Raw genomic sequence first — 26,155 nt, 5'->3', positions numbered from 1 at the left:
TAAGGCAAATATATACATATATATTGTATATATATATATATATACAGGAGGTAAGGCAAATCCATCAAATACTTATTACAATAAAGTGAGCTAAGAGAAATAGCAATTACTTTAAAATAACTAATCCAATTGTCTGTGTGTTACTTCTCTTGAAACAGACAAAAGACTTGAAGTTAACGTCAACTTTGGTTTGCTGAGTGACTTCCATAGAAAAATTAAAGTTAAAATAAATTCTGTAATTAGTTTCACAACAAAACATTATTAGATAGTAATTAGGGCTCAGAAAATGTTCATGAATATAAATCGCCAAGCATGAAATAAGAACATTGATGAGGGCAAAATAGATTTTATATATATCTATATATTACTTTATTTTCAAATATTCCTTCTAAAAACTCAAAAACATTTGTATTCTGTGTTTTAAAACTCTAAGAAGAGTATCCTTTTATACTTTTGACTTTCCAAATTATAAAAACCTTTATTCCACATTGGCATCAGTAGCAGCATCAGCGAAGTTCTACCATAAATTTTGGGAGGCAGCTCACAGTGGAAATTGCATTTTTCCCTGAAGAAAGACATTTATAAAGTCATTAGATATTACACTAAAGAATATATCAAATTCTGATGGGCACCCTACGAGGTCATTTCATTATATTATGTATACTTTCTTTGTGTAGTAATATTGTATTTTATTGCTACACAAGGTAGCAATATATATGTACTATACTGGATAAGGTATTCTACCACCTTGCCCCACAGGCATTTCACTATTTTAACTAAAATACAGAAAAATTGGAATTTTAACTCATGTTTGTACTTGATACAGCTTTTCCAGAAACTTATTTCTTTTGTAATCTTCACTATTCTATATGCTAACAGATTTCCCTAAAACGTCAAAATATTCTAACTTCTAAATCTGAATTATGATTTATAATAAAAATATTACTAATGAATTTCTGAAGGCATGAAAATAAATACTACAGTATAGTAAGAGGGAATAATGCAGGCTTACAATTAAAAGCATAGACTCAGGGACCATATTACCAAACCATGTGTAGAACAAGTGACAAGTTTACTTAACTTCCCTCAGTTTCTTCATCTGTAAAATTGGCATAGAGTTGCTGCTGAGGTTTAAATTGACTAAAATACTTAAAGTTCTTAGCCAGATGATGAAACTATTTTCATTATTATTTCAAAGGTAATTAAAATTTGTTGGACATGTATATTTATTTCCAGGCATAAAGAGTATGTGTGCTATGATACTGGGTTCAAGAAACTCTTAAAAATATCATTCTATCTAACACTTAAATATTTTAACATCTCTTTATGTCATTCATAATCTAAGACACGATGTCATGTTGTCCCAAGTTAAATTCTCATTCTGTAACATTAAATGCTCAAGTATATCGTATTAGGGGAAGAAGGGAAAGTAGGTAGAATAAAGGGAAAGAAGGAGAAAAGAAGGATGCGATAAACAAGGGGAAGGGGAAGGGAGAGGTTGAAGGAGGAAAATGGGGGGAGTGGGCGGGAGGCGCCCTCAACCTCACTCTCCACTAGCTCCCATCACCCTATCACACTTTCCCTTCATCATCGAATTTCTTGTCTCCAGTGATTCCTGTCTCCATTTTCTGTTTCCTCACCCAAACCTCATCACTCCACTGGACCCCATCATTTAAGATATTAAGTTTCCTTTCAGTTACTATTAAATCAAAGAGCACTTCTTATTTTATTTCTTTAGTTCTCTAGACCATGTGACTATAATGACCCTCCCTTTTCCTTGAAATTCTTCCCTTGGCACCATGGCAGCTCCAGCCCCTAGATTTCCTCCTAACATATTGACTATTGTTTCCCTGTTTCCGTTTTAGGCTCTTTCTCCACTCAGTTAAGTTTTGTTGTTTTCTCTTCTTTACCTCTACGCTTCTCTATGTTCACATTATTCTCACCATTTTTCAAATGCATTATTTAAATTATCACCTATAAGCCAAAGACTTCTAAATTCACATCTCTAGCACAAACCACTCTAGAGACCTCCAGATCCATAAACTCACCTAATTACCAGCCAGTTACATTTAGCTGTGTAGTAGGTACACTGCACTTACCCATCATGTTATATAAACCTGCTTTGCTTCATGTTTTCCACCTTAGTTAAGAGCACCTCAGTAAACTATTTTGCCAAGCCAGAAATGATACCATTTAATGCCAACTTCACTCCAGTCACATGTGCTAACAGTTCCCTGATTATGCCATACTGTTGAGTACCTCTGTGACATCACAATATCACTGCCTAAGTAAAACCAATGGCTGTGGAGTCAGAAATGGATTCAAATTTGAGTAACAACTTAATGTTATAAAGACTTGGGCAAATTACCAAACCTCTCTAAGCTACAGTTCCTCTTCTGAAATGGGAAAATAGTGTGTACCTCAAAATAATGTCATGCAGCTTAAATTGGATGATATATATAAACTACTTAGCTGTACTAGATAGGTACATGGTAAACACCCAGTAAATGGAAGTTGTCTTGGAAATTATCATTTTTCAATGTTCAAAATAAGCTTTTCTGGGAATCTTTTCACCTACTCTATCTCCCCAACAATAATAATAATATAATTTTAATTTCCCACTGTCAATATATTACAGATAAGAAATAATGTTATTTAAAACATTACATATCAATCTATGGAATACATTTAAAGCAGTGATTAGAAAAAAATCTATAGCCTCGAATACTTCAACCAATGAAAAAAGAGCAATGAGTTGAGCTCCCAGCTCATAAACTAAAATAGAAACACTAATAACTTAAAAAGTACAATGAAGAACATAAAGATAATGCAGATATTTAAGTAAATTAAGAAAAAAATAAATCTAATCAAAATCCCAAATTTCTAAAGAGCTAAAAAAAATTAGTTAACTTATTTATGAAAAAAAAGAAAGTACAAAAATACAAATTAAATGACAAGAGGAACATAATTAAACCAAAAAAAATTTTTTTAATCATAAAATTCCACTATAGAAGTTTAAGTAAATAAATTTGAAAATCTAGATAACATGGGCAATTCTCCACGGAAATTTAATTTATAGAAGATACTCTGATTAAAGCTTAAAGAAATACTCTTAAAAATAAACTTAATTCCTAGGGGAAAACAAAGTTATCAGGCAACTATCCCACAGATATAGAATTTCAACTGGATTTCTACCAAAAATTCAAAATATGGATAATCTCAATGCTCTAAAATTATTCCTGAGCCTTGTAAAATGAAGGAAAATGTCATCAGCATTATACATCATTAACATAACATTGATAGTTAAGCCTGATTTTTTAAAAAGTATATAAAAACAGACTAAAGATTTTTAGAGTATCACTTATATTTGTCGAGGTAAAATTCTAAATGAAATATTAATAACAGAATCTAACACCATACTGAGAAAATAATATGCAGTGAACAAGTCAGACTTGCTTCAGGAATGCAAGGCTAGTTCACTCATAGGGAATTCATTAATATAAAATTACATATTAAAAGACTTGAAGACAAAATGATGTAATGATCTCCATCTAAGACTCTGAAAATCCTTTTGATAAAGTCAAACACCCACGTCTGTTAAAAACAGTCAAGAAACAGGAATTGATGGATACTTTCTCAACATGATATAGACCTTAGGCCTAAAGTCAGCAAGTTAATTAATAGAGAAAAACTAAAAGTGTTTCCTAAGATCAAGAACAAAACAATCAATGCCTACTATTTCCATACCATTTAACACCACACTAAAGGCATGAGCCAATGCAGTTAAGTGAAAAGATACTAAAAAGAAGCAAAGGAGGAAAACTATCTCATGTTCCTACTAACTCAAACAACACATTCAATGAAGTAGCAGGATCTAAACTTAACAAAAAAAAATCAGTAGCATTCATATGAAAAAACAGTAACTATTTAGAGGATATAATGGAGGAGAAAATACTATTTTCCATAGCAAAAAAGAAGATGAAATAGTCTGAATAAACTTGGCAGGAAATATGAGGAAGACCTTTAAACACTTCTGAAAGACTCAAAGCTAGACCTAACAAAGGTAAAGACATCTCTTGTAAACGGATATGGAAACTAAACTCATAAAGATGTCAGTCCTCTCTTAGTTTATAGGCCTAATAATAACTTCATGGAAGTATCAATAAGCTGTTTTTTATTAAGGAGCTAAATAAATGGACATTAAACTTCACATGGAAAAACTAAAAACTGAAGGACAGACAGGAAAATACTAAAAAAGAAGAGGTATAAGGATTCTAGCCCTGCTTAATAAAAAATACTATTTAAAATATACTTATGACTATATTAAGATACACTGTAATAAATGATATTAAAACATGGTAAGTACTTTATAATTAAAAGGGTATTTATTTGGTAGAGTAATAAACAGACCAGAAGAACACATCAGAAAGTCCAGAAATAAATGCATTATGTGTGAAACTTAAAATATAGGATAAAAATGGCACTTCAAACCACAAAGTAAGGATGGCTTATTAATAAACAGTGCCAAAACAATCGATTAGACATTTGGAAAATGATGAAATAACATTCATATTTCACACTATAGACAAAAAGTTAACTCCAAACTGTTCAGGGATATAAATATAAAAAAATGAAACAATGTAAGTATTAAAAGAAAATTTGAGTTGAGTTCCTCTTTACCTTGGGTATAAGAAAAGGCTTTTTACTATGACACAATTCGAGATACAATAAAAGTAAAAATTGCCAAATTTAACTGTAGAGTATATAAAAATTTTTTCTGTCAAAAATTATCTTATTCTTCATGTAATTGTAGATTAATGAAAACAAAAAAATTATCTTAAATAAAATTAAACAATAGCTGGCAAACTTAAAAAAAAGCTATGTGTAATATGTATCACAGATAAGAGTTACTATTCTTGACATACAAACAATATTCAAAAGTTGGGAGAAAAAGATTGAAAATAATAGAATAATGGACAAAAAATGAGAACACATAATTTACAAAAAAGAAAACACACAAAGACCCTTAATTATCTGAAAAGATAACAGATACCTGCATCTATTCATTTGTCATAAAGAAAACACAGAGAAGGTAAAGCCAGAATTAATGAGACTGAGAGAGGAGGATGAGTGGAGTGAAGTGGAAAGACAAAAGAAATGAATGGTGTAAATATTTCTTCTGTGAGTGTAGTTTTTTTAATATGGTTCTGATTTTTTGGAACTAAGTTAGTGTTTTACATACTCAATGAAATAAAAACAAGCAGAATAGGGGGACTGGGTTCTAAAATGGAAAATACAGACCAACAAATTAACTAAACCATATTTCAAATGAATAATCTAATCACATTACAAGGTTGGGGGCTGGCAGTGTGCACAGCAGTGGAAGGCATAAACTAATCCAATTCCCTTTGGGATGCAGTACTTTGACTATACAGCCTTAGCATAAGAATAAAAGTACAATAAATAAACACTGAGAAGAGGAAGAAAAAAAGAAAAATGAAGAGGCGGGAAAGGAAGAATAAAGATAAAGCAAATATGATAAAATGTTGACATTTGAAGAAAATGGATGAAGCTATATATATGTGTGCATGTGCGTGTGTGTGTGTACAACCGTTATATATATGTACCAACAAAGGAGCACCTACATATTAAAACAAATACTATCAGAATTAAAAGGGGAAATAGAATGTAATGCATTCATTTTAGGAGACTTCAACACTCCACTCACTCCAAAGGACAGATCAACCTGATAGAAAATAAGTAAGGAAACAGAAGCACTGAACAACACATTAGAACTGATGGACCTAACAGACATCTATAGAACTCTCCACCCAAAAGCAGCAGGATACATATTCTTTTCAAATGCACATGGAACATTTTGCAGAATAGACCACATACTAGGCCACAAAAAGAGCCTCAGTAAATTCAAAAAGATTGAAATTGTACCAACTTCTCAGATCACAAGGGTATAAAACTAGAAATAAATTGTATGAAGAAAACAAAAAGGCTCACAAACTATGGAAGCTTAACAACATGCTCCTAAATAATCAATGGATCAATGACCAAATTAAAACAGAGATCAAGCAACATATGGAGACAAATGAAAACAACCGCACAATGCCCCAACTTCTGAGGGATACAGCGACGGCAGTTGTAAGAGGGAAGTATATAGCAGTCCAGGCCTATTAAAAGAAGGAAGAACAATCCCAAATGAATAGTCTAAATTCACCATTATTCAAACTGGAAAAAGAACAAATGAAGCCCAAAGTCAGCAGAAGGAGGGACATAATAAAGATCAGAGCATAAACAAATAAAATTGACAAGAAAAAAACAATAGAAAAAATTAATGAAACCAATAGCTGGTTCTTTGAGAAAATAAACAAAATAGATAAACCCCTAGCCAGACTTACTCAGAAAGAAAGACAATCTATACACATAAACAGAATCAGAAATGAAAAAGGAAAAATCATGATGGACACCACAGAAATACAAAGAAATTATTAGAGAATGCTATGGACACCACAGAAACCTATATGCTAACAAACTGGATAACCTAGAAGAAATGGACAACTTTCTAGAAAAATACAACCTTCCAAGATTGACCAAGGAAGAAACAGAAAACCTAAACAGAGCAATTACCAGCAATGAAATTGAATCAGTAATCAAAAAACTACCCAAGAACAAAACTCCCATAACAGATGGATTCACCGCTGAATTTTATCAGACATTAGAGAAAACATAATACCCATTCTCCTTAAAGTTTTCCAAAAAATAGAAGAGGAGGGAATACTTCCAAACTCATTCTATGAAGCCAGCATCACTCTAATACCAAAACCAGACAAAGAAAATTACAGACCAATATCCCTGATGAACAAAGATGCAAAAATATTCAATAAAATATTAGCAAACTGAATTCAAAAATACATCAAGAGGATCATACACCATGATCAAGTGGGATTCATCCCAGGGATGCAAGGATGGTACAACACTTGGAAATCCATCAACATCATCCACCACATCAACAAAAAGAAGGACAAAAACCACATGATCATTTCTACAGATGCTGAAAAAGCATTCAACAAAATTCAACATCCATTCATGACAACTCTCAACAAAATGGGTATGAGGGCAAGTACCTAAACATAATACAGGCCATATATGACACACCCACAGTCAATATCATACTTAACAGTGAAAAGCTGAAAGCTTCTCCTCTAAGACTGGGAACAAGACAAGGATGCCCACTCTCCCCACTTTTATTCAACATAGTACTGGAGGTCAGAAAACACAAAGAAATAAAAGGCATCTAGATTAGCAAGGAAGAAGTTAAACTATCACTGTTTGCAAATGACATGATACCAAACATAAAAAACCCTAAAGAATCCACTCCCAAGCTACTAGATCTAATTACTGAATTCAGCAAAGTTGCAGGATACAAAATTAATACACAGCAATCTGTTACATTGCTATACACTAAAGATGAGCTAGCAGAAACAGAAATGAGGAAAATAATTCTATTTACAACTGCATCAAAAAGAATAAAATACCTAGGAATTAAACCTAAACCAGGAGATTAAAGACCTATGCCCTGAAAATTACAAGACACTCATGAGAGAAATTAAAGAAGATACCAATAAATGGGAATACATCCCATGCTCATGGATATGAAGAATTAATATTGTCAAAATGGCCATCCTGCCTAAAGCAATCTACAGATTTAATGCAATCTCTATCAAAATACCAATGGCATTCTTCAGTGAACTAAAGCAATCATTCTAAAATTCATATGGAACCACAAAAGACCCCAAATAGCCAAAGCAATCCTGAAAAGAAAGAATAAAGCGGGGGAGAATTACACTCACCAACTTCAAGCTCTACTACAAAGCCAACAGTAATCAAGACAATTTGGTACTGGCACAAGAACAGACCCATAGATCAATGGAACAGAATAGACAGCCCAGATAGAAACCCACACATATATGGTCAATTAGTATACGATAAAGGAGCCATGGACATACAATGGGAAAATGACAGCCTCTTCAACAACTGGTGTTGGCAAAACTGGGAAGCTACATGGAAGAGAATGAAACTGGTTTATTGCCTAACTCCATACACAAAAGTAAACTCAAAATGGATCAAAGACCTTAATGTAAGTCACGAAACCAAAAACTCTTAGAAGGAAACATAGGCAAAAATCTGTAATATACAGATGACCAACTTTTTCCTGAACACATCTCCTTGACCAAGGGAAACAAAAAGCAAAAATGAGCAAATGGTACTACATCAACCTAAGAAGCTTCTGTACAGCAAAGGACACCATCAGCAGAACAAAAAGGCATCCTACAGTATAGGAGAATGTAAACAACATATCCGATAAGGGGTTAACATTCAAAATATTTAAAGACTTCACATGCCTCAACAACCAAAAAGTAAATAACCTCATTAAAAAATGGGCAGAGGATATGAACAGACTCTTCTCCAAAGAAGAAATTCAGATGCTCAACAAACACATGAAAAGATACTCCACATCACTAATTATCAAGGAAATGCAAATTAAAACCACAATGAGATATCACCTCATACCAGTTAGGATCTCCAACATCCAAAAGACAAACAACAACAAATGCTGGTGAGGATGCAGAGAAAGGGGAACCCTCCTACACTGCTGGTGGGAATGTAAACTAGTTCAACCACTGTGGAAAGCAGTATGAAGGCTCCTCAAAATACTAAAAATAAAAATACCATTTCACCCAGGAATTCCACTCCTAGGGATTTACCCAAAGAAAACAAGATCCCAGATTCAAAAAGACATATGCAACCCTATGTTTCTTGCAGCACTATTTACTAGCCAAGATATGGAAACAACCTAAGTGTCCATCAATAGATGAAAGGATAAAGAAGAGGTGATACATACACACAATGGAATATTACTCAGCCATAAAAAGAAAACAAATCCTACCATTTGCAACAACATGGATGGAGCTAGCGGGTATTACAGTCAGTGAAATAAGCCCGGCAGAGAAAGACAAGTACCCAAGATTTCACTCATTTGTGGAGTATAACAACAAAACAAGACTGAAGGAACAAAACAGCAGCAGACTCACAGACTCCAAGAAGAACTAGCAGTTAACAAATGGAACCAGTGGGGAGGGTGTGTGGGGAGGGAGGGAGAAGGGGATTAAAGGGAATTATGATTAACACACATAATGTAGGGGGGTCACAGGGAAGGCAGTATAGCATAGAGAAGACAAGTAATGACTCTACAGCATTTTTCTAGGCTGATGGCAATGACTGCAATCGGGTATAGGGGGAACTTGACAATATGGGTGACTGTAGTAACCACAATGTTGCTCATGTGAATTCTTTGTAAGATTGTGTATCAATGATACCTTAATAAAAAAATAGAAAAAAGAAAAAGGAAAAGATATATGGAACCTACCAGATAGAAAGAGCCAGAAAGGCAGTTAAAAATGTAAACTTGAAGCTCTAAAGAAAGTCAAGCATAAAAGCACCAACCAGAATATCCTCAATTGAAAGATTTCACCTGTGAAAAAACAAAAGGGTCAAGGATAGAACCATAGAAAACAATTTTTAAGGAGAAGAGAGAAAGATGATAATAAAGTGAAGAAGCCAAAAGAAAGGATCAGAGAGGTAAGAGGGAACAAGAGTGCAGCATCATAACCATCAACCTGGGAGAGAATAGCTAACAGCATGAAATGACTCAGAAAAACAGGAATTAACAGAAAAGAACAGTCATGTCCCGATCCAGTGAGGATCAAGGGAGTTGGAGAAGTGACTGAGGAAAGCTCAGTGCAGGACATTTAAACTAGGCCTTGAAGAAAGCATGTGACCTGAACCAGTGAGCAGCAATGGAGAAGAATATTTCAGCTGGAGAGCAAAATCAGAACAGAGAACCAGAGTAAGAACATGCTGGGAGCACATGCTGGGAAGCACAGGTAACTTCCGTCTACTGGACCTCGGGAACGTCAAGGGTAGCAGTGAGTTAAAAATCAACATAGGCCAAATTCAAATAATCGTGGGCTTGAATGCCTGACATGAGAACATGGAGTTTGGACTCTATAAAGACTGTTCAGGAAACCATGTATAGGATAATACAGAAGATACAGAACACAATTAAGATAGTATTTATAATAGCTTAGAGGAGACATTATATAAATGTGAACTCTCTGATAGAAGTGAAAGCAAAAAGGGGGGATGATGCACTAAACAGAATAAACTGTTTATTAAACACAATAAACTGAGCACTGAACAGTGCAATTATATTCAGCTTTTGCTCAAGTTAAATAAATGGATTAACCAAAAAGGCAACGCCATTTCAAGACATAGCTATAAAATAAAGAGCATTTGATATACCAGAAACTGATTACCCTATTAAAAAAAAAACATTAACTTAATTCACATATTATCTATGGAATTCCTGATGAATATTACATATATCCTTTCACAATCTCACAATAATTCATTTACAAGTCTCTAAATTGTTCCCTTACTATGAAGGTGAGTTTAAGACTTATTCTTATAAAAATATATTTGAACATAAATCTTTTCAATTCTGAAGCATTTATTAATTTTAATGTCCACTTTACATGGTGTTACATAGAAATGTTTATATTACTTACCAAACCTATAAATACATCATTGTAAGTTTTGGGCTTGTGAAATATGGCTTCAATTAGCCTTTAGGAGAACTACTAGCATATCTTTGAAATCTAATTTCCCATAAGCCTTAGCAGTTAAGTAAAATATAATTCTAAAATTAAAAATCTAAAAACAAAAAGCTGAAATTTCTCTAAATTACACATGTACTAACCATATATTAATCCATACAAATATACATATAAATTTCAACAAATGCATAAATATTTATAGTAACTATTCTGTTACATCATATTTTTTTAATCTACACAGAAGTCTTTACAATAAGCAAAACAATGAAGAGCTTTTCTAAACTAAAACTTGAAAGACTGATTCAAACTCAAAAACCTAACAAACTGACTCAGCACTCTGAATACAACAAAAATTACAATCTACCCCTAGCCCAGCCATTAGCACTTGACAGGATACACACAAAACTATAATATGTGTACAAAAGAAATATGAAAATGTGTGAACTACTTTCCAGAAGTGAACAGTTCATGTAATTCATATCCTTCTCATCAAGGGAAAGAAGACAACTATTATTTTCATTAGATACGTGTGATGTACGTTGACTGTTTAGTTCACTTTAACCATAAGAAAACATAGGAAACAATATTTGGTTTATACCCACTGAATCCAAAATGACATACATCAGGCTTAAACTCTAAACACTATTATCATGACCATTAACAATGCCTTTTCTTTCTAAAGAAATGTAACTCAAAAATTGTAAGAATCATACATACATAACATTCAATTAATGTGAAGATACCATTCTTAAAGATAACCAAGATACATAAATTTATGGTTTACATTATTCATGAATCTAAGAGGAAAAGAATTTTAATACAAGCACATCTGGCATGTCTAATTAACAAATATATTGCAGTGATTCAAGACTAACGTACAGTAAGATACATACATGTCTTAGCAGTTGAAACATATCCATTATGAAACTCTAGCAAACAAGCACCATAAGCTTAATTTTTTAGGTCAATATTTTTTCACTTTCAATGAAATTAACAAAAACCAGGCATCAAGAGTAGAATGTATGTGTAAAGAGTTTTTAATTTAAAAAATCCTGGATCTTGTTTCCAAATGTATGGAAGACTGGGAACCTGATTAACCTCCAAAGAAAGCAATTAATGTACAGAGTAATATAAAAAAACTAAAATCAACTTAACTGAGGATCTGGTGAAAACAGAAATACTCAGGCAAAAGCTAAGTAAACTATGCGACAAAAAGAAATAGGCAAGTTTTTGCATTGAAGACATCTGCCAAACTTTGTAAACCTCAGCTTTGGTTTTCATGACCTCAAAGACACAGGACACAAAAGTGAAGTTCAGGACCTACTCAAGGACCATCCCCCACAAACCTCGGCCCACAAAGGACTATATTCTCAAAGTAAGAGTGAACTAAATATAATATATTGATCCTAGAACACAAGCTCCCAGTTGATGTCAATCCTCAGATAGCACCTGATACAAGACAAATCTCATCAAAATAAAAAGAATTTGTATTGAACTACTTTCTCAGGCCATAAGGCAATCAAATTAGGAAACAATAAAAATAAAAATAACTAGCAAACTCCTATAGTTAAAAATAAGAAATACCTTAAAAGCTCAAGGATCAGTTCCAAACAAATATTAGAAAATATTTATAACTAAAGGATTGTTTTTTAAAAATCAAAACTGGCAAGATGCAGTTAAAGTAATAATCTATGGGAAAATTATAGGCTTGAATGCTATTACTTTAAATATTTGAAAAGAAAGGTTAAATGATACAAGCATCAAATATTTTTAAATTAGGAAAAATAGAAGAATAAACCTGACAAAACAGAGCAAATAATCACAAGATTAATTAAAAATTCAGAAAATAAACATAAAAAATTAAGAGTATTTTCAATGTCAAAAGTTAATACTTAAAAAGCAAGATGTTCCACTTCTTCCTGAACGCATCTCCCCGAGAAAGGGAAACAAAAGCAAAAATGAACTCATGGGACTACATCAAACTAAAAAGTTTCTGTACAGCAAAGGACACCATCAACAGAACAAAAAGGCAGCCTACAGTATGGGAGAATATATTTGTAAATGACATATCCAACAAGGGGTTAACATCCAAAATATATAAAGAACTTACACGCCTCAACACCAAAAAAGCAAATAACCCAATTAAAAAATGGGCAGAGGATATGAAGAGACACTTCTCCAGAGAAGAAATTCAGATGGCCAACAGACACATGAAAAGATGCTCCACATCACTAATCATCAGGGAAATGCAAATTAAAACCACAATGACACATCACCTCACTCCAGTAAGGATGGCCAGCATCAAAAAGACTAAGAACAACAAATGCTGGCAAGGATGCGGAGAAAGAGGAACCCTCCTACACTGCTAGTGGGAATGTAAGCTAGTTCAACCATTGTGGAAAGCAGTATGGAGGTTCCTCAAAAAACTAATAATAGAAATACCATTTGACCCGGGAATCCCACTCCTTGGAATATACCCAAAGAACACAACTTCTCAGATTCAAAAAGAAATATGCACCCCTTTGTTTATCGCAGCACTTTTTACAATAGCCAAGATATGGAAGTGTCCATCAGTATATGAATGGATAAAGAAGATGTGGTACATATACAAATGGAATAGTATTCAGCCATAAGAAACAAATCCTACGATTTGCAACAACATGGATGGAGGTGGAGGACATTATGCTCAGTGAAATAAGCCAGGCGGAGGAAGGCAGGTGCCAAATGATTTCCCTCATTTGTGGAGTATAACAACGAAGCAAAACTGAAGGAACAAAATAGCAGCAGACTCAGAGACTCCAAAAGGGAACTAGTTGTTACCAAAAGGGGAAGGGTGTGGAAGGGTGGGTGGGGAGGGAGGGAGAAGGGGACTGAGGGGTATTATGTTTAGTACACATGGTGTGGGGGATCAAGGGGAAAACAGTGTAGCACAGAGAAGGCAAATGGTGAATGTGAATCTGTGGCATCTTACTGCCCTGATGGACAGTGACTGCATTGGGGTGTGGGTGGGGACTTGATAATATGGGTAAATGTAGTAACCACATTGTTTTTTCAGGTGAAACCTTCATAAGAGTGTATATCAATAATACTTTAATAAAAAAAAAATGCAGGATGTTCTTTCCATTTCCCTCTTCTCTGCTGCAAAGCTCCCAGGTCCATTAGACAAGCCCTTCCTCCTGAAACATTCTAGGACTTTGCCCTGCTGGCCCCTATTTAGATTCAGGTAGTGGTCTAACATCCTTCCTGGCTATAATGCAGCGCCCACCTCACCCTCTGTTCCCACTATTCTGACATCTTGTATCAAGCCTTAAAAGGATATCCTAGTGTCCCGCCCAAGGGGGATTACTGCCAGGCAAGTTCACTCTGGATTCGGTAAGACAGAATAACAGCAGGATGTTAGGGGTAAAAGGGTTTATACCAAGCTTTATCCTCACAGTGGCAGGTTGAGTGCTGGAATCACATCTGCCACTGGGGCCTTCACAATCCGTCTGTGTCTCTGCTCCTGGGCAGAGCTCTTTCCATACTAACACCAATAATAATGGCTCATTGCCAACAAATATGCAAACATTAGCCTACAGTAAGGCCAATTACATCAGCAAGTAGTTCAGGGTCAGGTGAGGATGCTGGCCATAGGAACTTTAATGTTCACTACACCTAGTTATAATTAATTAATTATCTGTAATTATTTGTTTAATTTCTGTGATCAGCCTGAGCTGCTCCGTGGTATTGCTGCCTCAGCATCCACTTTGGTGAAGCAGCCCCAGGGGCCTAAAGCAACACTAGCCCTCTCACGCAAGCACGCTCCCTACATAATAACCCACAGAGTCACAAGCAAATGTAAATTCCTGATATGACTTCCTCAACATCCTTTATAACAGTGTCCCCTGCCTCCCAGGACCTTCCCCTTGTGCACCCCTTAGATAAGACCCTCATGGAGATTACCAAAATCCTGCTCTTTTGTTTGAATTGACCGATCCAGCCTTAGCCTGGGAACCCCAAAGACTCCACACACAGACCCTAATAATGGCACATGCCCCACATACCCTGCACTCTACCTTGACCTTCCTGGGTGGCCTCTTGAGTCATACTGTGTCCTTCCTCCAGGACCTGTGAGTAATAAACTTTTCTATTTCAGTTTCTCTTTTGGCCAGTTGTTAAGCCACAACTCATCCTCCAGCACCCTGTGCTCCACTTAACAAAGGTTAATGTAACAAATTATGACATCATTTATCTTGTTTGTTGTCCACTGTTCCCCCTATTCTTGGTAAACAATGAATAGCTACTGAACAGGAAAATTAAAAGATCAATGAAGGCAAAGTAGAATGTAGTCTTACCCCTAACTTCAAACAGGATCATAACCAATGAGAATCGAATCTATCTTTAAAATTTTAGGAGAAATACAATTCACAAATTTCATCAGGCGTATTCCATCAAAGCAAAGTACATGCTTAGATCATCAGACCAAAGATTTAGAAAACTTGAAGATTTTTCTTTTAGGAAACTACTGGATTGGTAAATCCAGTAAATGTTTACTCACTAGGCAAATGAACAACTCCCTCAGCAAAAAGTTCCTTTATTTCATTTGCTGTTGTTTTCCACACAATGTTAAGAGAATGGTTTAAAAAAATTAAAAAAAAGCAATTTTGTTGGCTAAATGGTTTTTTAATAACTAAACTGAATGCAATGCTTGATTATAGTGTTTTGTCACCTCTGTGAGGTCAGCCAAATTAAATTAAAATTCCTATCCCATTAGCTGAATCACATTTGGTCTGTTTTCCTTTATTATGACCTCAGACTTGACAGACACAAAATGATCAAAACATGTATGTCAGGCAAAATTTCTATAGGGTTAATTAGGTGAAAATTTTACTATTTAAGCACAGTTTTAAGCTATAACCTGATGTAGAGAGTACAACAAAATATTCACAGGAGTATCATAATAATAGGTCAAAATTAAAACCTCCAAAACTACAGTCAAGTAATGTGTTTTATACTTTGATAGTCAGGAATCCACAAAAATGAAAAAAATCCTCAACACTTCTAAACGTTAAAATGAAATTCCACAAATAACCAACACTTACTGAGCATTCAATGTACCCCAGACCCGTGCTATCACTAAAAGAAAGGAGGGAAGAGAGTAAGAGTAGATGCAGGGGAAAGGCTGCTAGTCATATAGAAAAGATAAGATGTGGCCTTTCCTGGGGTCCCACCCAGTGGAGTAGAGAAAAACTTAGAAGATCCCCATATTTGACTAAAATTAGAACCTATGGAATTTGCTGATAGATGGGTTGTAGAATAGATAAACACAGTAGGAAACAGGAGCAGAAAAGAATCAGAAGATTCAAGAATCTCAAGAAACCATGGTACTCCCCAAAGAAGAAGTACCAGGAATGCAGTGTCTACAGATGAGAAGAGCACTGAGGGCTTGGAGACACTGTTTGAGGAGATCAAATACCCAACCTTCAGAACAATGGAGAAAGTACCTGAGAACTCAACCTGGCTGAGCACAAAGTGCAAGCTGATATAAAATCCCTATTAGCAAAAACAGTGTTAATTCGAGACACCAGTCCAGAGACATCAAACCAAGTGTGAGGAGCAGAGGTCAGTCAAAGCCTCTGGTGATGCTGGTCCTACTGTCCCATCAGTCTCATGTTCCTGTGGGCCACTCAACCCTCTGGCCACTCGTGAAGTCCCAGGCAGAAAAATGAACTGTTTCCAGCTATAGACAGGCGTTAAGAATCTCCTCAGGGCTGAAGGGAGGGAAGGAAAGACTGACACCTAGATCTGTAAGCCTCAGGACTGGCCTTGGCCTCTCTCTAATCTCCACACCAGAGAACTGAAGCACATGGAAACTGACCCTAGTCTCATATTGCATTGTTCACATACAGTCCCTATAGCTGAAGTCCACTCTACCCTCCCTACCTCATGCCATCTTGAGTCAACAGGATGGTACTGCTGACCTTAGAAGATTCAGACATTGTGCTTGCTCTGAACCAGTCTTAGGACTGGCTTTCAAGTCAAAATGTGGAGCCCTCATCTTCATGAAGAACAGTAATTCCAAACTCCAAAGGGAGGCTGATGCTCTAGACTTCACAGATTCCAGAACTAGCATCTGAAAGTATGTAACAGTTTGTCAGCTGAGACCTCTTACTGATCCCTTAAAGATACTATGTGGAGCGTACATATGTTCATGAGATTCTTTCATGTTGTTATACATACCTGAAGTTTGTTAATTTTCCAGGTATGCAGTGTTCTACTATATAAATATACCCCCAAATATTAAACTTTCTACTTTTGATGGGCATTTGGGTAGTTTCTAGTTTGAGGCTACTATAAACAATGTTACAGTGAACATTATTTAACACATTTCAAAAATACAATGTGACAACTAAAGAGCATTTCAACTTACCATACTACCACTAAAGTCCATGGTCAACTGAAGATTTAATTTTCAATGTCCTCATGAAATTACCAACACCTTCAAAGTAATCACTGTTTTCTTATATTTGACCATATAAATATGAAATTTCACATTATTTTGACTTAGAAAACATGTTTTCTCTATGCTTATATGAGCAAAATTAGCAAGTAAATTATGTGTTTATTTTAAATAACCTTTCTACAAAGTCACAGAAATTATATAAATGATCATCTAAATTCAAATCGCTTTGCTGAAAATACGCACAAGAATATTCTTCGCATCCCTTTCTTTGAATTTGTGTTGGGATCTCTCCCCAAAAACAATCCTGAATATGGTAATATAGTACAGCATGTGATTCTTTGGAGCTTCCAAACACCTCAATAAATAGGTACTTCTGTAAAATAAATCTTAACTAAAATATGATATGAGAATGTCACGAATAAAAGAATATTCACTATAGGGTTGTTCATAACAGCAAAAATTGGGAGGAAAATAACCGGTTACCTGGGCAGACACACCCATGCAAGACAGTACCGTGCAAGCACTACCATGAATCGGAAGACCTGCACACAGTCCTGAAGAAATACCTCCAAGTTAACATGGGGAAAAAAGCAAGAGGTGCTAGTATGCATACATATATACAAAATGCTGTCATCTGTGTGAAAAGGATACATTCACATTTTTATATGCCTGGAAGATATCCAGGAGGTTGAACAGAAAAGGTAAAACTAGTTTTATCATGGGAGTAGGACTAGGTGCTGAGGATAGAAAAGAAATTTTCACTGTGTATCTTTACTATCATTTGCCTTTCCTTTCATGCCTTTGTACTATGTGTATGTATGCGCCTGTCAAAAACAATAAATATTTTCTGAGGCCAAAGAACATAACTCAGAATGAGAGCTAAACAGAAATTTATATAAATTGGTATAACAGTAAAAATGATTTTTACTATTAGTTACTGAGCCAAATATAAATATTTTTGGGGCTAGGGGATAACTCTGGATCATGATAATAGAGTCAGAGCACTATCTTCATCTTAAAATAAAAAAAAAGAGATTTGCTGCCAAACCTTCATTTTTAAGAAATACAAGAAAAGTTTCTTACAACTCTCTATTTAAAAAATTTTTAATGTATTCTATAATATCCTAAAAGTCAAACCACTGCCTTTCTAAAAAGCAAGTTCAGAATCAGATAGAACACATAAAGATTGTGCCATAAAATACTATATAAGAAAAATCAGTTTAGAGAGCAATTAATAATTAAAATATATAGAAAAGAATCAAGTTTCTCTTATGTATTGTAATTCTTCACATCAATATTTGTGTTCTATGTTTACAACTGCTCTTGGGGCAAATGGAGTTTGTGAGGTTAGTACTGTCAGTTGGACCACACAGTTAAAATCTAGTGGAAGCTACTCATATGATGACACCCTAACCAGAAAAAAAATAAAAAATAAACTTGGAACTCAAAATCTGGAAGAACACTTAGATATGGTCTAGTTCTCAATTTATAGATTAAATAATTGAGTTTCAGAGAAGTTACACAGTTAGCTGAAGGCAAAGCCGGAACTCCTCACTCAACAGTCAGAGGTATTTGACTCTAAACCACACCACAAACCTAATGTTCAAAGTCATAACAAATTATCACTGATATATTCCCTATTCTATGTACTAATGAAGACGGGAACTAGCATAAATTGTGAGAGCCCACATAAGGATGATTGTCTACATGTAGAGTAATAGTAAGTCACAGCTTTATAGAAGCTATCATCTCAGTTATCATTTATAAAAACTGACTCCAGAATAAAAGAAGATGAGGTAATAACCTGGGAGGTAAGAAAAAAAAAAACAGAAAGTACAAGAATCTATCTGGCAACCTTCCATTCAATAATCTTTATGAAGATTTTAAAAAATTACTACACTACAATGCAAATTCAGTTTATGTCCTGGCAAAAATGTATAAAGTGGATACAAAGAGGAAGGGATGGAAAGTTTTTAAACATTACCCTTATTGCCTATTATAACACAGGTATGGGAATATGTAATAAGTCACCTTCAAATTCTACTTCAAATATAGATCAGACCAATGAATTCAGTTAATATTTATTATGACTTTGTACAAATCACAGATCATAATTTGAAGAAAAATATCATGACAATTTTTTCTCAAACAAAAATGTGTGGACTCAGGTTGTGAACTCTTGTAGATGTGTAACACAGATTCAACTGGAAAAACAGGGTTAGCTAGGAGGGTAATGGGATATTAATAAAATGACCGTTTGTTGTCTTAGTTTTCCTGGCCAGGAGAATGGAGAATGGAAAAACTGAACCATGAAATCAAAAAGGCATCTGTCTTCCAGGTTTCTCTCTGCCAATGTCTTGAGAAAAATGTTTGAACTTTCCTGTTGGCTTTATATGCAAATAGCTCCAGATGCAAAGTGAACCACATCTAAGTTATTTGGTTCAACATCTGCTGGTCCAATTCCCATTATTCCTTCTAAAGGGTCGGCTTGTGACAGACAGTTTAGTTTGCCCTCTATATAAGCTGTTTTGAAGGAGCTAATTTGGATTAAAATATCTATCTAGACCACTTGTTTTTCCCTTTGATGGTCAATGCATTCTAATATGGTCTGTGTAGTGCTACATGGAACTTAGAAACACATTGGAAATCAAGGTTTTGCCTCCCACCTCACCTTCTAGAGAATTTATATTTCAACAGTTAAAAGTAAAAAGTGAGCAGCCATTTGCCTCTAAAACAGCACCACCCACACTGTACACAACGGCAATACACAACAATTTCTGACCTAGTATTCTTTTCATGCAATGCCTATCTAAGATCTGAAGCTAAAGTTATTGATAGCAAAGCACTTGACAATAGTAACAATACATTTCATGAAACATCTTGCCATTTGAGATGACAATTTTTATATGGTTATCACTGAAAATGGAGTAAAGTCCACAGCACTTAGGGTCTGAAACATGGTACACCTTCAAACATAAGTTAAATGAGTAAAGTAGTGAATGAATGAATGAATAAATGGATGAACTAAAGAATTAATTCTGAAACTTTGCATCTGCTGTGACCAGAAAATACAACCAAAAAACATACTGAAGCCAAACTAATGTTCTAATGTTCTTAGAACTTGTAAGGCCAAGTAAAGATAAAGTTCTTCCTCCAGAAAGGTGCTACAGGAAAGAGAACTTGCATGGGAAGGTAAAAGTGGGGAAAAGGGATGAAATCAGAGTATCTATGTATACATGTCTATATTCTCAAGCAGGTACAGAGACAGACACACACATATTTACATTTATATGTACAAATATACATGTGTGTACTAGGGGACAGACACTCATTTTGAAACATTAACTTCCTAAAAAGTAGAGCATTGCCAATCTTACAAAAATTTATGAAACATAGCTACTTGAGAATGATTTGAAAAAAACAGATTTTTTTAGCCTAAATAATCTTTGTCTAAAAAATTCAGTTCTACAAGTGGCAACTCAAAAATCTTCTGATATTATATGCTAGGCAAAATTTGGAATGATTTTCCTTTAGAAATATGTTAAGAAAAATAAGAAAAGAAAAGTGAACAAATTGGACATTACTATTATTGTTTCTAGACCCCTAATATTTTTTTTTTTAATAATTATTTTTTTATTGAAGGGTAGTTGACGCACAGTATTACATTACATAAGTTTCAAGTGTACAACACAGTGGTAGAACATTTATATACATAATTCTAGGTTCCAGCTATCACCCTACCAAGCTGTTACATTATCTTGACTATATTTCTTATGCTATACATTACATCCCGGTTACTTATTTATTTTACCATTGGAAGTCTGTCCTTTTTTTTTTTTTTGTGAGGGCATCTCTCATATTTATTGATCAAATGATTTTTAACGACAATAAAATTCTGTATAGGGGAGTCAATGCTCAATGCACAATCATTAATCCACCCCAAGCCTAATTTCCGTCAGTCTCCAATCTTCTGAGGCATAACAAACAAGTTCTTACATGGAGAACAAATTCTTACATAATGAATAAGTTACATAGTGAACAGTACAAGGGCAGTCATCACAGAAACTTTCAGTTTTGCTCATGCATTATAACTCTAAACAGTCAGTTCAAATATGAACACTCATTTGGTTTTTATACTTGATTTATGTGTGGATACTACATTTCTCTCTTTATTATTATTATTTTTAATAAAATGCTGAAGTGGTAGGTAGATACAAGATAAAGGTAGAAAACATAGTTTAGTGTTGTAAGAGAGCAAATGTAGATGATCAGGTGTGTGCCTGTAGACTATGTGTTAATCCAAGCTAGACCAGGGTAATAAAACATCCACGTATGCAGAAGATTTCTCTCAGAACAGGGGGGGTGAGGTTCTAAGCCTCACCTCTGTTGATCCCCAATTTCTCACCTGATGGCCCCCCTGCGACTGTGCCTGTCTTAGGTTGTTCCTCCCTTGAGGAATCTTACCCGTCTCTGGCTAACCAGTCATCTTCCAGGGCCATACAGGGAAATGTAAAGTTGGTAAGTGAGAGAGAAGCCTTATTGTTTGAAAAGGTTAGCTTTTTACTTCTTTGCATATTTATGCCCTGTGGCTTCTATGCCCAGCATTTGTCTTGAGGTATCTTTACCACTTGGAAGAATTATGATACTCGATAAATTTGATACGAGGCACGAATTCTATTTAAGGGTTGTAATTAGGAAGGAAGAAGAAAAGCTGTAGAAGTAGCAGGCAGAAGAAGACATGGGAAGATTGATTATTTCTTTGGCATATCTTCTTGTAGAGTAACTTCAGCATGTATAGGTTTTAAGCTACTACTTAAATTGCGCACACACATTAACATAATAGGAGTACAGTTACATAACCAAAGCATATCTGTAATTACCAGCCATCTCCAGTGAAACCAAGAAAACCATTAAGGCACCTTAGGCATTTGTGAAAACTTATCTATGACATGGTGGATATTGTCCAACTGAACTTGAACAGTCTGAGAGAAATCAGACAAATTAAAACAACCCATTCCTGGGGACTGTTCACATGCCATATGTTCTTTTAACAGTAAATAGTCTGTAGTTGTAAGACTTTGGAGCGCTACAATTTGCACTTCTCCGAATTCTTGGTTGAGTTCCAACAGTATAGACCCAGTCCAATTTTGTTGTTTTACTGTATGCACAGGCCAGCTTAGATATCTCCTTCTTCATTCCCATGGCAGGTCCAGGAACTGGTGGGATGAGTGCATCTACAGCTGTAGCAGTGCGTGGATCTTTGTTGGGGTTTTTTGATGATCATCTTCTGGCATGAGTCTTCCAGAGAGTGCTGATGTTGGAAGTTCTTTTTCATATCGTATCTTAGTTCATTTTTGGGGTAGCCCAATTAGGCTTTGATCCTCTGTATAAACACAAACAGACCCTTTGCCTACATTTTTATATGCCCTTTATACCCTTGTGTAGAACTCGTTGGAGGTTACCACACTGGAACTGCCCTTTTTTTTTTTTTTCTTTGTTTCTGGTATCACTAATCTACACTTACATGATGAATATTATGTTTACTAGGCTCTCCCCTATACCAGGTCTCCCCTATAAACCTCTTTAAAGTCATTGTCCATCAGCATAGCAAAATGTTGTAGAATCACTACTTGCCTTCTCTGTGTTGTACAGCCCTCCCTTTTCTCCTACCCCCCCTTGCATGTTAATCTTAATACGCCCCTACTTCTCCCCCCCTTATCCCTCCCTACCCACGCATCCTCCCCAGTCCCTTTCCCTTTGGTACCTGTTAGTCCATTCTTGAGTTCTGTGATTCTGCTGCTGTTTTGTTCCTTCAGTTTTTCCTTTGTTCTTATATTCCACAGATAAGTGAAATCATTTGGTATTTCTCTTTCTCCGCTTGGCTTGTTTCACTGAGCATAATACCCTCCAGCTCCATCCATGTTGCTGCAAATGATTGGATTTGCCCTTTTCTTATGGCTGAGTAGTATTCCATTGTGTTTATGTACCACATCTTCTTTATCCATTCATCTATTGATGGACATTTAGGTTGCTTCCAATTCTTGGCTATTGTAAATAGTGCTGCAATAAACATAGGGGTGCATCTGTCTTTCTCAAACTTGATTGCTGCGTTCTTAGGGTAAATTCCTAGGAGTGCAATTCCTGGGTCAAATGGTAAGTCTGTTTTGAGCATTTTGATGTACCTCCATACTGCTTTCCACAATGGTTGAACTAACTTACATTCCCACCAGCAGTGTAGGAGGGTTCCCCTTTCTCCACAGCCTCGCCAACATTTGTTGTTGTTTGTCTTTTGGATGGCAGCCATCCTTACTGGTGTGAGGTGATACCTCATTGTAGTTTTAATTTGCATTTCTCTGGTAATTAGCGATGTGGAGCATCTTTTCATGTGTCTGTTGGCCATCTGTATTTCTTTTTTGGAGAACTGTCTGTTCAGTTCCTCTGCCCATTTTTTAATTGGGTTATTTGTTTTTTGTTTGTTGAGGCGTGTGAGCTCCTTATATATTCTGGACGTCAAGCCTTTATCGGATGTGTCATTTTCAAATATATTCTCCCATACTGTAGGGATCCTTCTTGTTCTATTGATGGTGTCTTTTGCTGTACAGAAGCTTTTCAGCTTAATATAGTCCCACGTATTCATTTTTGCTGTTGTTTTCCTTGCCTGGGGAGATATGTTCAAGAAGAGGTCACTCATGTTTATGTCTAAGAGGTTTTCGCCTATGTTTTCTTCCAAGAGTTTAATGGTTTCATGGCTTACATTCAGGTCTTTGATCCATTTTGAGTTTACTTTTGTATATGGGGTTAGACAATGGTCCAGTTTCATTCTCCTACATGTAGCTGTCCAGTTTTGCCAGCACCACCTGTTGAAGAGACTGTCATTTCGCCATTGTATGTCCATGGCGCCTTTATCAAATATTAATTGACCATATATGTCTGGGTTAATGTCTGGATTCTCTAGTCTGTTCCATTGGTCTGTGGCTCTGCTCTTGTGCCAGTACCAAATTGTCTTGATTACTATGGCTTTATAGTAGAGCTTGAAGTTGGGGAGTGAGATCCCCCCTACTTTATTCTTCTTTCTCAGGATTGCTTTGGCTATTCGGGGTCTTTGGTGTTTCCATATGAATTTTTGAATTATTTGTTCCAGTTCATTGAAGAATGTTGCTGGTAGTTTCATAGGGATTGCATCAAATCTGTATATTGCTTTGGGCAGGATGGCCATTTTGACGATATTAATTCTTCCTAGCCACGAGCATGGGATGAGTTTCCATCTGTTAGTGTCCCCTTTAATTTCTCTTAAGAGTGACTTGTAGTTTTCAGAGTATAAGTCTTTCACTTCTTTGGTTAGGTTTATTCCTAGGTATTTTATTTTTTTTGATGCAATTGTGAATGGAGTTGTTTTCCTGATTTCTCTTTCTGTTGGTTCATTGTTAGTATACAGGAAAGCCACAGATTTCTGTGTGTTGATTTTGTATCCTGCAACTTTGCTGTATTCCAATATCAGTTCTAGTAGTTTCGGGGTGGAGTCTTTAGGGTTTTTTATGTACAGTATCATGTCATCTGCAAATAGTGACAGTTTAACTTCTTCTTTACCAATCTGGATTCCTTGTATTTCTTTATTTTGTCTGATTGCCGTGGCTAGGACCCCCAGAATTATGTTAAATAACAGTGGAGAGAGTGGGCATCCCTGTCTAGTTCCCGATCTCAGAGGAAATGCTTTCAGCTTCTCGCTGTTCAATATAATGTTGGCTGTGGGTTTATCATAGATGGCCTTTATCATGTTGAGGTACTTGCCCTCTATTCCCATTTTGCTGAGAGTTTTTAACATGAATGGATGTTGAACTTTGTCAAATGCTTTTTCAGCATCTATGGAGATGATCATGTGGTTTTTGTCTTTCTTTTTGTTGATGTGGTGGATGATGTTGATGGACTTTCGAATGTTGTACCATCCTTGCATCCCTGGGATGAATCCCACTTGGTCATGGTGTATGATCCTTTTGATGTATTTTTGAATTCGGTTTGCTAATATTTTGTTGAGTATTTTTGCATCTACGTTCATCAGGGATATTGGTCTGTAGTTTTCTTTTTTGGTGGGGTCTTTGCCTGGTTTTGGTATTAGGGTGATGTTAGCTTCATAGAATGAGTTTGGGAGTATCCCCTCCTCCTCTATTTTTTGGAAAACTCTAAGGAGAATGGGTATTATGTCTTCCCTGTATGTCTGATAAAATTCCGAGGTAAATCCATCTGGCCCGGGAGTTTTGTTCTTTGGTAGTTTTTTGATTACCGCTTCAATTTCGTTGCTGGTAATTGGTCTGTTTAGATTTTCTGTTTCTTCCTAGGTCAATCTTGGAAGGTTATATTTTTCTAGGAAGTTGTCCATTTCTCCTAGGTTTCCCAGCTTGTTAGCATATAGGTTTTCATAGTATTCTCCAATAATTCTTTGCATTTCCGTGGGGTCCGTCGTGATTTTTCCTTTCTCGTTTCTGATACTGTTGATTTGTGTTGACTCTCTTTTCTTCTTAATAAGTCTGGCTAGAGGTTTATCTATTTTGTTTATTTTCTCAAAGAACCAGCTCTTGGTTTCATTGATTTTTGCTATTGTTTTATTCTTCTCAATTTTATTTATTTCTTCTCTGATCTTTATTATGTCCCTCCTTCTGCTGACCTTAGGCCTCATCTGTTCTTCTTTTTCCAATTTCGATAATTGTGACATTAGACCATTCATTTGGGATTGCTCTTCCTTTTTTAAATATGCTTGGATTGCTATATACTTTCCTCTTAAGACTGCTTTTGCTGCGTCCCACAGAAGTTGGGGCTTAGTGTTGTTGTTGTCATTTGTTTCCATATATTGCTGGATCTCCATTTTGATTTGGTCATTGATCCATTGATTATTTAGGAGCGTGTTGTTAAGCCTCCATGTGTTTGTGAGCCTCTTTGCTTTCTTTGTACAGTTTATTTCTAGTTTTATGCCTTTGTGGTCTGAAAAGTTGGTTGGTAGGATTTCAATCTTTTGGAATTTTCTGAGGCTCTT

At 35.5% G+C, this 26,155-nt stretch overlaps 1 protein-coding gene across 5 annotated transcripts in view; it reads right to left on the bottom strand.

Annotated features, from left to right (window-relative positions):
- The window catches only part of CCDC91 (coiled-coil domain containing 91), a 329,601-nt gene that overhangs the window by 212,980 nt on the left and 90,466 nt on the right, over positions 1-26,155 (bottom strand). The window lies entirely within an intron of this gene.

This window comes from Manis pentadactyla, chromosome 14 (genome assembly GCF_030020395.1).
Source record: "Manis pentadactyla isolate mManPen7 chromosome 14, mManPen7.hap1, whole genome shotgun sequence".
In the NCBI taxonomy this organism is placed as follows: domain Eukaryota; kingdom Metazoa; phylum Chordata; class Mammalia; order Pholidota; family Manidae; genus Manis; species Manis pentadactyla.
Note: the sequence above shows the minus strand (reverse complement) of the source record. Positions and strands in the feature narration are given on the sequence as shown.